The sequence below is a fragment of the Nothoprocta perdicaria genome, unplaced genomic scaffold (assembly GCF_003342845.1).
Source record: "Nothoprocta perdicaria isolate Ctin4 unplaced genomic scaffold, notPer1 scaffold_40, whole genome shotgun sequence".
In the NCBI taxonomy this organism is placed as follows: Eukaryota; Metazoa; Chordata; class Aves; order Tinamiformes; family Tinamidae; genus Nothoprocta; species Nothoprocta perdicaria.
The window spans coordinates 4,391,403-4,405,056 of NW_020455644.1; the positions used below are offsets into that span (position 1 = coordinate 4,391,403).

At 45.7% G+C, this 13,654-nt stretch overlaps 1 protein-coding gene across 1 annotated transcript in view; it reads left to right on the plus strand.

Moving 5' to 3' along the window:
- The window catches only part of SH3BP5 (SH3 domain binding protein 5), a 39,284-nt gene that overhangs the window by 13,877 nt on the left and 11,753 nt on the right, over positions 1-13,654 (plus strand).

A 13,654-nucleotide genomic window follows, 5' to 3' on the forward strand; every position in this document is an offset into this window, starting at 1 on the left:
CCCGTTGCATAACCCTCCCTGCGGTTAGGAGCCAGTCTGTGTTGCTGCACGGCCTGGATGAGCTATTTCATCTCTCAGCTCCCATGGAAATTGGAGCTGTCGAGCCTCGGCGAAGCCAAGTTCATTAAGGGAAGTAAAAGGGCCTTGGGGTCACCGGGTGAAAGGGGCCACTAAAACACTGTTATCCACATGTCATCACATGTGTACCTGGGAACTAACTGAACAGGAAGATTGGCCCTCTTTTGCTTTGCTTCTGTGGAAAATATTCCGATAAAAATGTGTCCCCTACTCCCACCCCAACAAGTATAAGAATTCCTGCCTCTGCAGTGAACTTAAGCAGAAGAAAAGGCCTAGGGCTGTTGCTTTTGATTAGCTGTAGCTCCCGTTCCTGAGCTCTTGATGTGGAGTGAGGAGTTATGTTTTAGTGCCCAGCACTGGCCCAGATTGGGGCTAGGGCTGGATGCTTTGCTTCAGTGCTAAGTTAGGCAGGAAAATCATAAATTTTTCTTTTCTTTCTTGTCTATCTTTGACAAAAGCATCTCAGTAAACTTGCTTCAGGCAGGAAGAGATGAAAGGCCTATGCTAGGGCATATCTATATGCATCTCTCACTGAGGGACCTGTCTATAGCAAGTGAGCACAGTACTTTGAAGGTAGGCATGTTCTGCTTCCTCGTGGGTCACCTTTTGGGTTCAGCTTTACAGCTTTATTCTTCTTTTCATGCTCCTGCCATACTTTCTTAAGCAGCACTCGTCTGTCACAAAAAGGTTTGGAAAAACATACTGGAATTGGTATGTACAACAATTGGTATGTATTTCTTCCTTGCTGAAGCCTAGGCGCACCTGGGATGAAATGCAGTTGACTGGCAACTCAATTCTGTTCAACAGGTTCAACTAACACATCCAGTTCATTATCGCTTTGTATAAAACGCCCCTCCTTTCTCCGTGCCACCCCGCTTTCTGATAAGCTTTCACTCATATTCTGTTTTATACTGGATTGCTGCGTCTGTTTGAAGGAATTAGCCGACAAGATGAGGAATTATTAAGGGTGAATTAGCAGATATTCAAGCCCTGGAATCCTTTCTGCCCCTCTTTGTGAAACTTAGGGGAACCCTGTTACCACTGAGCAGTCATTTTCTCTCTCAAATGTGGATTTTGGTTGGACTTGGCGGATGGAGCAAAGTTACTATTGGACACCAGTCAACCAAGGTGGATACAGAGGACTTACCTTCATCAAGTTTACCATGACCAGAAGATTTGGAGTCTACGCTAATCATTTAGACACTTAATCGTTGAGTGTAATCATTGTTGAGAGGTAGATGCACTTGAACCAGCTTCTGAAATGCCCATCTGATTTTTGTGCTTTGAACTGAGGAGTCACTTGGCCACTGGCTGCTGTAAGTGGGAAGGATGTAAGCAGGTAAGAGCACAATTACCTAGCTGGAAGTCCCGTTCTCGGCAGATGGGATCGATACTGTTCCTCACAGAGAGTGGGATTGCAGTGCCTATAAATGAACAAAACTTTCCAAAGTGGCCACTGCAGCTCAGTTTCTAAGGGTTCAGCTTGAGATGTCTACGAGGAGCGTGACTCTATGGATGGGAGATAGCCTGGCGCTTTCAGAAAACAAAGGCTTCTAAAAATCTCATAACTCAAAGGTCTGAAGCTGCCAATCACCTCTAAAAATTAATTAGGAACTGGAAAGTGTTGTCTTGCCTATATGGCTTTGTGCAGCACCCAAGTTTTCCATCCAAGTGCGCTCAGAGAGTGGGAGTTATTTGGATCAAATTGCTGAGAGGGGGTGGCAGCTCCTGGGTCCACATCCAACAGTGCTGGATATCCAGGTCTTCCCCCTGTGGCCCCTAGCTACCTGATGTGTTGTTATCCATTGGTGCATTGGAGGTAGCCATGTCATGGGGAATCTCCTGTTTCATCTTGGCTTTGTGGGTGGAAGCCCACAAATGTGATGAACGTGTTTAGGACAACAAGGAGTTAAGAGCTGTTTGTATTATCTCGTAAGCTTATCTTGGCAAAAAGATGGAGGGAGGGGGGATTTGAGAAGCAAAAATTAAATGTCAGCAGAACTGTGACAGACTTATATTCATATTTGGCAGCCTGCCATGAAGTTAGTAAAAAGCAAAATTATTGGCAGAGCTGCAGCAGAAAGACCAACTGAGCTCTTCTGGCTGAAGGAGTGTCTCTGCTTAACTGTTTAGAAACCAAAAAATAAATTTTTGGATTCATATTTTCAAAAAAGGACAAAAAGATTTTAAAATTGACCTTGTTCAGCCTTCTACAAATCCTTCTAACTGTTCAAGGAAAAAAACCCCATCAAAGCAAAACTAAAATACACAGCTGCTTTCTGTGGCCGTGGTCTGCAGTGGTACGTGATCACTGTAGGTAATGGCAGCAATGGGCTGCCCAGCACTGCTACTAAAGGACCGTAATTCCAGTTTCTCTTACAGTTTGTTCACTGGTCACACACAGAGGAAGCAGGGGTGTGAAAGAGAACAACTCATGTTAACAGAGGGGCAGGAACTTCCACAGGCTGCTAGGAGCTTGTCCAAGGGTTTGCAGTAGTGGAACCAGCAGTACTGAGTATGGACATGACTCCTCGGTGCGGTTGTGATAACCAGTCTTGGTTATGTAACTTGTGGCCATCCTGTGCTGCTGTTGGGGCTTTGCAAGGACGGGGCTGTGTTGGAGATGCCGCGGTGGCCCTTGTGGGGACTCCACAGTAGTGTGAGGGAAGAGGAGGCAGCGGTTCCTGGCCTAGCCCAGGAAGATGGGGTGGCCCTGTAGGTGACCTGTGTGAGAAATGCCTGGAGGAAAGCAGTGTGCAGCTTGTTCCTGGTAGCCTGGCAAGTTTTATGTGTCCTTTTCCCCCTTTCTAGTCCCTGTGGACCTGTTCTAGATGGGAACCTCCATCTTCCCAGCAACCATTTCATTTTTGTTTTGCAATGCATGATTTAAGTGTTGGGGAAAACATGTCGATGTGACGTTATTCCTCTTGTGAAATGTGGAGTTCCCATTGCTGTAATCCCGAGGGGTGTTTTCAGTGTGTTCATCTTCCATCTTGCATGTGTGTATTCGGCTGTGGGACCAGGCACCAATCTGTGCAGCAAATACGCCAAGCAAGGGAATCTGACATCAGTATTTTTGTTATTATTGAGGGTGGGAAATTGCCTCATGGTTTTCCACCAGGGAACCCTGCAAGTTTCACAATATTTATTTTTAAAGCAGGAGGTTCTTTGCGTTAGGTAAAGAAAATGTTTTGCCGCATTCAGTTTGATGGAGTGCCTCTTGCCCTCTCTTGCAGTGTTTGCTTAATTGTGATTGAAAGCTTGTACGTAGCGTGTAGGAGTCTTGGCCTAGGAAGCTGGGAGGTCGGGGGGACTTCACTGCACCAACCAGCTGGGCTTTGAGTGGCTGATTTATTCTTGACATTATTTATTTACTTAAAACTTTAGACCCCAATTTTACGTTGGTTCTGTGACCTAGCTGAGCAGCATCTTATGTGTCTTGGACTAGTTCTTCTTAAACTGCTGAGAAGATAACAGATATTGCCTGGAGAAATTTGGAAAGTTGTGCCGAAGATCAGCTCGGTGAAGGAAACCTCCTCAATGCATCTGCCTTCCCATCCGCCCGGCTAATGCGGGACAGTAGGTCAGTGAGACTGGCAGGTTTCTGCTCTCTTAATCCCGAGCAGCTGGGAATCTGGCCCACGTTTGGGAACATCGACAGCTGGTGCTTCACAGGCGAGCTGAAAAAAGACCCCTACCTGCCCCAGAGACACATTTTGTACTCCCTAACTTACATTTCCTGCAGTCTTGGTGCCATCTGTAACCATCAAATCCTATCTTCAAATGGGATATTCCAAATGCCTCGGCACCTTTGGAAGCAGGAGGTGATCTCCAGTCACGTTGTCAGTGAAATACCTGCAGGGATAAATTCATTGAGCACATGTCACCTCTAAAGCTTGGATCGGCCCGTCGTCTTCTGTGCTTCCTGTGCCAGTGAAGAGATCTGTCTATTCTGGGATGATATTTATACATCCTGCCTTTCTATTTCATGTGCACATGAGTGTACTGCTCTGCTGATGGATTAATTTGTCAAAGCCATTGATGCAAAAGCTGTAATTGATCTGCTCATCACTAATAAAAGGCATGCCTTGGAGGGCTCCATTGCTTCACTTCGTTAGTAGGGCTGTGTAAATTAGAGCTCCTTCCCCTTTCTGGTTCTCTCTCCAGAAGCAGAGAGAAAAAAAATACATTTTCATCCAAGTGTTTTGAAGAATTTCTCTAGAAGAGATCAAATGCTGAAATGCTTTTTAATTTCTCTCCTCTTCCCCTACTTTCTCCAAACCTCAGAGCCTCCATCTATCCACCTGAGCTATTCCCAAGGTAGCAGTGGAAGCCAAGTGAGTGCTTCATTCTCCTCCCCGCTAACTGCAAAAGGTGCAATGAGCTTCTTGTTGCTCCTCCTTGCTTTTTTTTGCTCTTCCACCTTCCCACTCATTTTTTTTTTCTGGCTGCTCCTAAGTGCTCTTTTCAAGATGTTGTAAGCTACAGGCACATTAAAAATAGCAACCATCATTTGAGCCTGGGTGACACAAGATCATGCTGAGATAGTAGGTACCTGTTTTCCATGGTAATTGCCCAGTGAGGACTTGCTAGGGGCTGTTGCCAAAGCAAATCTGATGTGGATGTTGGTTACTGGTTTCTGGGTGTGTTTTGTTATGACTTCTAGTATAAGAATATGAATTTATGAAGTTCTCATCTCTTTCTGGAAAGATGAGGTTATCTTTCTGGAAAAAAAACCCTAAAGAGTCTCACTTTTTTGTAGCATGCAAGAGAATGGCCCTATAAAGACCCATTTTAGCTTCTGTAAATGAACATCTTTTCTTAATTGCAGTAAACTTCAAAGTCTGCCATTACATGGATGATAAATTCACTGTTGGGATGTGGAAGAAAGGGCTTTCTTTTTTACTTGTATCTGTTTCTGATTGTTTTTTTGCCTTGTGAATGTTGCTAATGGTTGGTTCTTACGGGAGAATTATGTTGCTGTGAAGCAGAATTGCAGTTTTCTGTCCCCGCTGCTACCTAGACTTGTCCCTTCAGTATATTATTTGTGCTTATCAATATCTTTATCCAGGACACCGTCCCTGCCTTTTTCTTTAATCTGTTGATCCCTAACATTTTTCCAAATGGAGTTGTACACCTGCCAGTAGTACATGTGAAGATTGGTCTGGCTTTGCCTAATTGTCTTCAGTTAGATCCCTTACAAATAGTCCACAGACCCTCAGGAGATGGCTGAGCACCTCTGAAAGTTACCTTTTATTAAAAGCAATTTATTGTGTATAAAATAAAGATTAAAAAATTGTTTTAAAGGTACATGTCAGCGTGCTCTGCAAGATGTGAAAGGTCATCAGGAGCTCTTCTTTCAGACTCCAACCCTGTTGGGAGGACAGCTGCAGGTGTGAGGCTTTCAGGGACTGGGGAGAACGTGTCCAGAACTGCCCATGGCCCAGGAGACCCAAACCTAGGTAGCCTTGTGTCTTCTCTATGCACTTGTTAGGACTTGTGCACAAGTCTTGCTTTCAGAACTCAAGGCTGCTTTGGTGGCCGTGAGGTGGGCCCGTGAATCCAGAGTATCTCCTAGTTTGCTGAACGTTTATCATCTTGAGTAACTGGAGAGCAAAATCCACTATGGCAGGTACTTGCAGCATGTGCTTCTGGGTTTCTGTTCCTGCTTCTATATTTGATTTTGGCACAGAAGGCTGCTGCCAGGTGCAGATGAGCACAGACAGTCTCCGTAAACCTAGAAACCAGCTGTAAACATTAGACTCGCTGAGTCACCGCCCAGGCCTTCAGGATGCAGGTGAACATTCGGGGAGGGCTGCCTCAATGGTTTTTTTTCATCTCTCTTATTAAGATTTGGCCATATTTTATGATCGTTTGCTCCAGAAGGCAGCAGTTTTGCAATTTTGCCTCCAAAAAAACTGCATGACTAACAAGCAGATGGCAATGAAAGCCCAAGAAGGCTGGGTCTGGCCAGCATGAGCATGAACAACTTGACTTGTTGTGGGGCCCTGGACTCACGGAAAAGAGTAAGGCGGTCCAGCATCTTGGGATAAGCCCACACATAACAAGGTTGGGCCAAAGGCCTTGATACAGGACACCTTATAACGATGGTCAGATGGTCATTTGTGCCCCAATGACTGGCCCCTCCGTGCTGCAGTGAGATGGGAAGAGTCAGAGCTAGACTATTAAAACCAGAGAGAAATCCAGTAGGTTGCAAATGTTTGAGTGCCCCGTGGGGGCAGCAGCTTGACTGGCTCATTGCTTACTGGAAGAGGGTCGGAGGGTCATGTTCTTGCCCTTGCTTAGCAAGGTCCCAGGTTCGAGCCTGGTGGACAGGAGCCACAGAGGGGCTGGCAGCAGATGACTGTTTTGGTCCAGATCAGGAATGGCCTTAAGGAAATTCAGTGCTTTTTTTTGTTTGTTTTTTTGCCTTTTTCCTTCTTCTTCATCTCCTCCGTAGCTCCTAAAGGCAGGAGATAGGTTTCATCGAGCCATCTATGTGTTGGTAACAGAAGCAGCTAATGAAGTTAAGCTTTAAGTCCAAATCTTTTACTTCTGAGAATGGCTTTTGATACATGCTTGGAAAAAAGGGCACTGGAGTACAGTGACCCTGTCTTAGGGTGGTTAGATATATCACCTAACATTAGGGTACAGAATTAGTGCGTGTCACTGCCACTTGCTGCTTTGGGGGCTTTGTGACTTAGAAAGGTTAGACGTGGAGTTAGGTGTCTGTCAGAGCACTCTTTGTAGGTCTACTCTGATTTCCTAGGCCTGTTTATAGACTACGGGGTTATCAGGAAAATAAACAAGCTGAGAGCCAAGAGTCAGCTGAGGTCTGTAATAATTCAGCTTTTAAAAGAGGAGGAGTGGGTGCATGAATGGGACCAAAATGCCTATCCCAAGAGCCAGATATCTGATCGAAAGCGGAGACCAAGGGACAACTGGTCACTGCAGCCCATAAGCCTTTCATGAACCATGCAACAGAGAGAGAATAATTTGTGCCCCAGAAGGCTCTAGCAGGACCTACCCACGCTCCTCTTCCCCTCCTCCACCCAGATCCAAATCTTCAAATCTGCTTTTAAAAGGGAAATTGTGACCTCTGCACAATGTTTTAGCTTTTCAGTAAGCAGAAATGGTACAAGGCTGTTATAGAGTCTTTCAAGAGGCAGCGTTTACTATCGGTTATGCAGTCACTGCAGATTAACAGAGCTCACAAAGTCCAATAGATTTGCCAAAATGAGGTCACTACAGAAGCTATGGATTTTGTAAGTTGTTGATAAACATCTGTACATGCCCTACAGCAAGAAGGATTGTTGTTCAACTAACTGGTTCTGGTTTGGCTGTAGGATTTTTTGTTTGTAGGGAGAGGGGAAAGGAAGGTCAGGGAAGATATTTTGTTTTAAAAAAAAAGCTATTCTGATTATTTGAGAAAAATGAATGTGTGCATAAGAGAATCTAGGAAACCATACTTAGAATCAGAGTTAATTTTTGTAATTCCCATTCCTTTTTTTATAGAACTGTAAGGAAAAAATGTGGAGAAAGAAGATTTATAGCATTTGGCTAAGATCTGGCTGCAAAAACATGTGATGGTGCTTTCTCTTAGAAATGTTCTTGAAAATGGAATCTGTCTGTCTTCTGAAATGCAGTACACCTTCCTGTCCTTCATAAAAACACTGCTTGCAGAGATGCCCTCTGGAAGTCATCTGATCCAACCTCCTGCTTGGAGCAGAGCTGTTACGACGACTTTGCCGGGCCTTAATCTCCAGGCACAAAAATTTACAGTTTCTCTGGGTTGCTGCACTGCCCTCCTCATAGAAAGATTGTCTTAATGTGCAACCTGAACCACTGTGTTGCAGTTGGTTGCCCTGTGCTGTCCAGTCTAGCACCTCTGAGAAGTGTTTGTCTCTGTCTCTCTTGGCAGCTTCCCTTCAAGTTATAGCTTGGAGCCATTAAATCACCTTTAGCCTGCTCCTGGCTAGACTGAACAAGCCCATATCATAGAATAGAATCATAGAATCCCTAAGGTTGGAAGGGACCTCTGGGAACATCTAGTCCAACCCCCCTGCTCACGCAGGGTCACCCAGAGCACGTGGCAGAGGCTGCGTCCAAGGGGGTTGTGCAGATCTCCAGAGACGGAGACTCTGCAACCTCCCTGGGCAGCCTGTTCCAGGGCTCTGTCACCCTCACTGTTAAGAATTTTTTCCTTCAGTTCCTGTGGAACTTTTGGTGCTTCAGTTTGTGGCCGTTTCCTCTAGTTGTATCAGTAGCCAGCACTGAAAAGAGGCCGCCCCGTCCTCCTCACTGCCTCCCTTGAGGTATTTATAGACACTGCTCAGGTCCCCCCTCAGCCTTCTCTTCTCCAGGCTGAACAGGCCCAGCTCCCTCAGCCTTTCCTCACAGGGCAGATGTTCCAGGCCCCTGGTCATCCTTGTAGCCCTGCGCTGGACTCTCTCCAGCAGCTCTACATATCACTCAGCTCTCCATGTAGGTCATGCGTTATTGGCCCCGATCACTTTGTAGACCTCTCCTAGCGCTGTGACAGCATCTGGACATCCCTCTAGAGCTGGGGGGCCCAAAACTGCATGCAGTGTTTGATGGGCAGCCTCACCAGCCCTGAGTGGTGGGCAATGACGCATCCTCATGGTCTGCTGGCTATAGGCCTCTGTGTGAAGCCCAGGATGTGGTTTGCCTTGATCGCAGATTAGTCACTGTCAGCTACATGTGCCTGGTAGGCGCTGTGCCACAGACACCCTTTCTGGCAGGGCTGAGCTTCCTGCTGGTGCAGATCACGGGTTGTTCCTCCTCAGGTGCGGGACTCTGCATTTCTCTTTCTTGAACCTCATGAGTTTTTCTTGGGCCCGTCAAGTCTCATGAGGTCTCTCTGGTGTCTCTTGCCTTTCCAACCACCTTCTCTCATGTAGTATCATCCACAGATGTGCTGAGGGTGCAGCTGTGTCAGTATTGAGATTGTTATTAAAATATTGAGCAGTTTGGGCCCCTGTATGGACATGTAGGATGCTCTACTCAAAACTATTGCCAGCTGCCTTGAAACAGATGGAGGAAAACTGGGACCAAAATAGCAAGGCTTAGTGGTAGTTAACATAAATGCTGCAATGACAGCTCATTGCCTTCACCTTCATAGGTGTCTGCAGGACTGAAACCAGCGCGGTGGTGAGCAGGACAAGTGTGCGGAGCAGAGGAGCTGTGATCCTGCTCTCCTATCAATAGGGCTATAGATCCTGCTCTCCTAATGAGCTCTAGAGACCCCAAAGCCTGCGGCAAGAACAGGTTGTGGCAAGAACAGGTTCCTCCTGGTAGGAAGCTGATGCAGGAAAGTTCCTGCCATTTTAAACCATGTTTCCTGTTGTCCCACACACAGTGCCTGGACCGTGTAGCGTTATTAAATGAATGAGAGAGAGAGAGAGAGAGACAGAATGAAAACGCCTGCAATCTGTTTGCTCCCGAAGAGTCTAACTGGGACCCAGTTAATCATTATTTGGGAGTAAGCAAGTCACTGCTTGCGGGTAGCAATTAAACAATTGTTTTAAAGATTAATGAGCAAAGGAGACATTGGTTTCATTTTAACAAAACAAGCGCTGTTCAGAGCAAAGGCCTTGGGCCAGCATGTGACGTGCTGGTGCCTTGCTCTGCGTGGCAGCTGTGTTCCTGTCTTGCTCCAGCTTCCAGTGCCTTTATAAACAGGAATCATTCAGACATTTTGCTAGCAAAAGCATAGAAATACTGAAGTAAAATGATTGTATGCATTGGCCGTATCGGGTGAGATAAGTTTATCTGAATCATTTTAAACTAGAAACTGTTCTTTAAATACTTGAAAACTTGGAAGGTTTGCGGAGTGCCATATCAAATGGGGAATGTGCCAGCAGTGTTAGCGATGCCCTTCTCGTGAATGTGCCTGCACTTGTGTGTGGAGGAGGCTGGCTGAGCAGGGAAGCTCCACAGCAGCCTCATCTTATCCCATGGAGTATTCCCGCCGTCCGGCCGGTTTTTGGCACCGGGGTTGGGCTGTTGGCTGCACACGCGTGTGCTCAGACACGAGGGGCTGGGCAGTAGCTGCCTGGACGTTGCTTGGACTGTCAGCCAGCTTTGCAGCCAGCCTTGCAGCAAGGTGATAGCTGGTTTAGCTGCGGGTCACGATGAGGATATCGCGCAGTCGTGCCTCATTTGGGAAGACTGGACAAAGGAAAAACATAAATTGGAGATGTTGTGAAGGGAGAAAGGGGAACGTGCTGTTTCGTTGATGTTAATGTGCAAAATTCAAGCTGCGTGTTGAAGGATGGCAGATACACAGTTGTGTAAGTTGCAGTTGCTCCAGCTGCAAGGGTCACTGGGACAATAAGAGCTGCATGGATTAAAGAGAATATTGTATTTCATAATTAGAGACATGCACAGGGTTTTCTGCTTTGGAAATGGACAGGAGGATGTGTCTATGCTGACAGTAAAATATGTAACATGTTGATGCCAATTGTGGTGGCATGTCTAAAAAAAACAAAGAAAAAAACTGTTTTGCTTTCTTCTATCTTCTTGCTGCATCCTGCATCCTGGATCCTGCCTTTTTGTGTTTTTATCGCTTCTGTGGACTTGCTTCCTGCAAACCATGAGCTCCAGGCACCACCCACTGCTGGGCACCGTTCTCTGTTCCCTTTGGTGCCAGACTCAGTGTAGACTGGGCAGAGAATTGCCCGTGATGGTGCAGCTTTTCCTCCCCTAAATGGGAATTGTCAGAACTGAGCTAATATCAGCAATACATTAGCAGCTCATAATTGCCAAGCCTGTCAGCACGCCTTGCAAAACATGAGGGCAAATGCAGACCAGGGCCTCTTCCATCAGCCTTGAGCCTGTGAGCATGAGACCACTCTGTTGGTAGCCTTACAGACCTGCTTATGTGCATGGACAGGCCTTTTAAATAAATGCTAATGACTGAGTAACTAAGAAGTTTGAGCATCATTTTTCACCTTGACAGAGCCTTTTTTTGTTCTTTTCCTGATTTTCAGTGAATTGTTTCAAAATAAAAGGCTGTTGACTGTCTTTGGGTAACTCTTGAAGATAAACTGTTATCTGAACTTACTCCTTTGCCTAAACCAAAAGGCATTGTGTTTCAGAACTGTGCTTTCAAACTCCTGTTACGGAGCAGCACGTAACTGATACAGCAGAGAGAGCACCTAGGTAGTTTTTGTTGAGTTTTCCACTTTACCATGCAATTATGGAGCATGAAAGTGAGCACAGCCAGAATTGTGGGTCTGCCCATCTGCAGCTTTGGCTGTCAACATCCTCGAAATCCAGATGCTGGAGATACCAAATAGCTACACTGTGAATCTGGATTGCTTATCAAGGAGCGTTTTCTTACGGCATGGCCAGCTGTGCTTTAGAGGCTTCATGGAAACAGCTACTGGCTCTGCAAGCTCCCAGTACGTGTTGTTTTCCTTGGGGATTTAGTAGCTCGGCCTCTCTTGCTCTGTAGGCATTAGCCAGCTGAGATATGTTGATCCCTGGTTCGAAGGTCTGTGCCAACAGAAACGTAGTGGTACATAGCAGACTCTGTCCTGAAAATCAGCCCTGTCTAGTCCCTGCTCTTCCCTTTTGCAATACCTGTTGCAAGACATTGCAGGATTTTTTTTTTCTCTTGTATCCCCTCTTAACCTGTTTCTGCTGCCCCATCCTTTGTTGGAAGCTTAACACTGCCCCCTTTAAAAATCCTTGGGAAGCCTAGTCCATTCTTGGGGGGTCCTGAGAGTCAGGTTAATTAGTGGTTAATTATTTATTAGTCAAATTTATCTGTATGTATAAAATGCATTAATTCATCCAAAATGGGCAGCTGATGAATGGAGTAGTAGTGAGGTTTTGTTTAGACTTTTTAGCAGACTGTATTAACAATAATTTATTTGCAAGAGGATGTTGGTATTATATGCTGCTTATTCCACTAATATTGGCCTGATGCACTGTAGTGCTTCAGTATGTGCAGTCCTACACAGAGATTAGCACTTTAATGTCCTGGCTCTTAAAAGCTGTTTTAGATGGGGTTGTGAGGTGGAAGCTGAGCAAAAGCAGAGAAGGGCCATGGCTCAGTGAATCTCCTGTGCAAAGCACCAGCGGTCACTGTAGAAGAAAGAGCAACAAGGAGCTCAGTGCAAGGAAATTACTGCTCTTATTGTTCTGATTTTGATCTTTCTTTCCCCTCAGCTAATAGATGAGGGCCCTCTCACACATTTTCCATTGTCGTTTTGGCATGAAATACCTCTTTGTGTGATAAGAGGAGGGAAGCAAGAAGAAGCTGCTGTTATTTGCAGACATTGTAAGGGAAACTTGGCATGCTTTATTTCCTTTTGAGGCTTGTGTTTAAATTAGGTAGTTTCTCACACACACAACAGGCAGAAAAGGGCTTTTTCACCACCTTTACAACAAACTGTGGTATCTGAAATGTTGAAGGCATTTGGTGCATCTCACGCTGAGGATGTGTTGCCACCAGCTGCTTGCAAAATGCCCCCTTGTTCTGCTTATTTCATGCGCTAGATCATGAAATCTAGATCAGAGGGCCGCTCTTCCCAAGTGGCCACCACTTCTTCGCATTCAAACCTCTTCCTCAAATAAAAGACTTGATCTCCCTAAGGGTTGTGCTCTGCAGACCAGGATGCTTTCCTCTGCTTCGACCTCAGCCTCCCATACCATATATCATGACATGTGAACTCATGTTCATTAGTTTGCTCTGGCAGTCGTGTCTGGTCAATGCTGACATTTCCAGTAGGTGTAAACTGCATTGTTTAATTTAAAAAAATGTAGCCGAAAGCTGACTTTACCTGTGCCGGTAGTTCACTTCATTGTGAAGCCTATATTTGAAGGGTTATAATTCAGTGCAGAATAGCTCAGAACTCCATTTTCAGCCTATAATTAGAAATCTGTGACATATTTTAAAAATTGGTGTATAAAAGATCAGGCCAAGATTTTGTCTTTCAAGCAAACCATTTATTCCTGCATGTTGGCCTAGAAAGGGCTCTGGAGTCATTGTTGTCAGCTGATCTAGTTTAAAAATAGCAAATGACTCCAAAGGCTTCGCTTAAAATTTTCTGAGAAAGGAAAACATGAAAGCTGCCGGTTTGAAAGCCTGGATTTTTAAAAACTCTGATAATTCAGTGGCAGCCACAAAAGAGCAGGCAGCTCTAATCTTACTTAAAATGCTGTCAGACAGCAGGGACACCAGGCACTTAAAGCTTTACATTCAAGTATCAGTGACTTGCCCTAAATGACTGTTCAAAATAGATATTGGCCCTTTTTTGTTAAAATAAAATAAAGGATGGCTTCAAGGGGCAGAGCAGGCCCCTGTGTCTGTGCTGTAACGTGCTGCAACCGCCGGCCTGGCGCCCTGCGGTGCTTGCGCCATCTTGGGCCTAGCAGGGAACCGAGGACACTGGAAGAACCGGGAACGTGCCGGAGCCGCCACCTTGGAAATCTGTGGAAGAACCAGGAATGTGCTGGAGCTGCCGGCTTGGATCTCCGTGGCTGTGCTTCACAGCAGTGCAGTGCTCACAAAGCCGGTCCCCAGCGTGGTTATGGATGCAGCAGC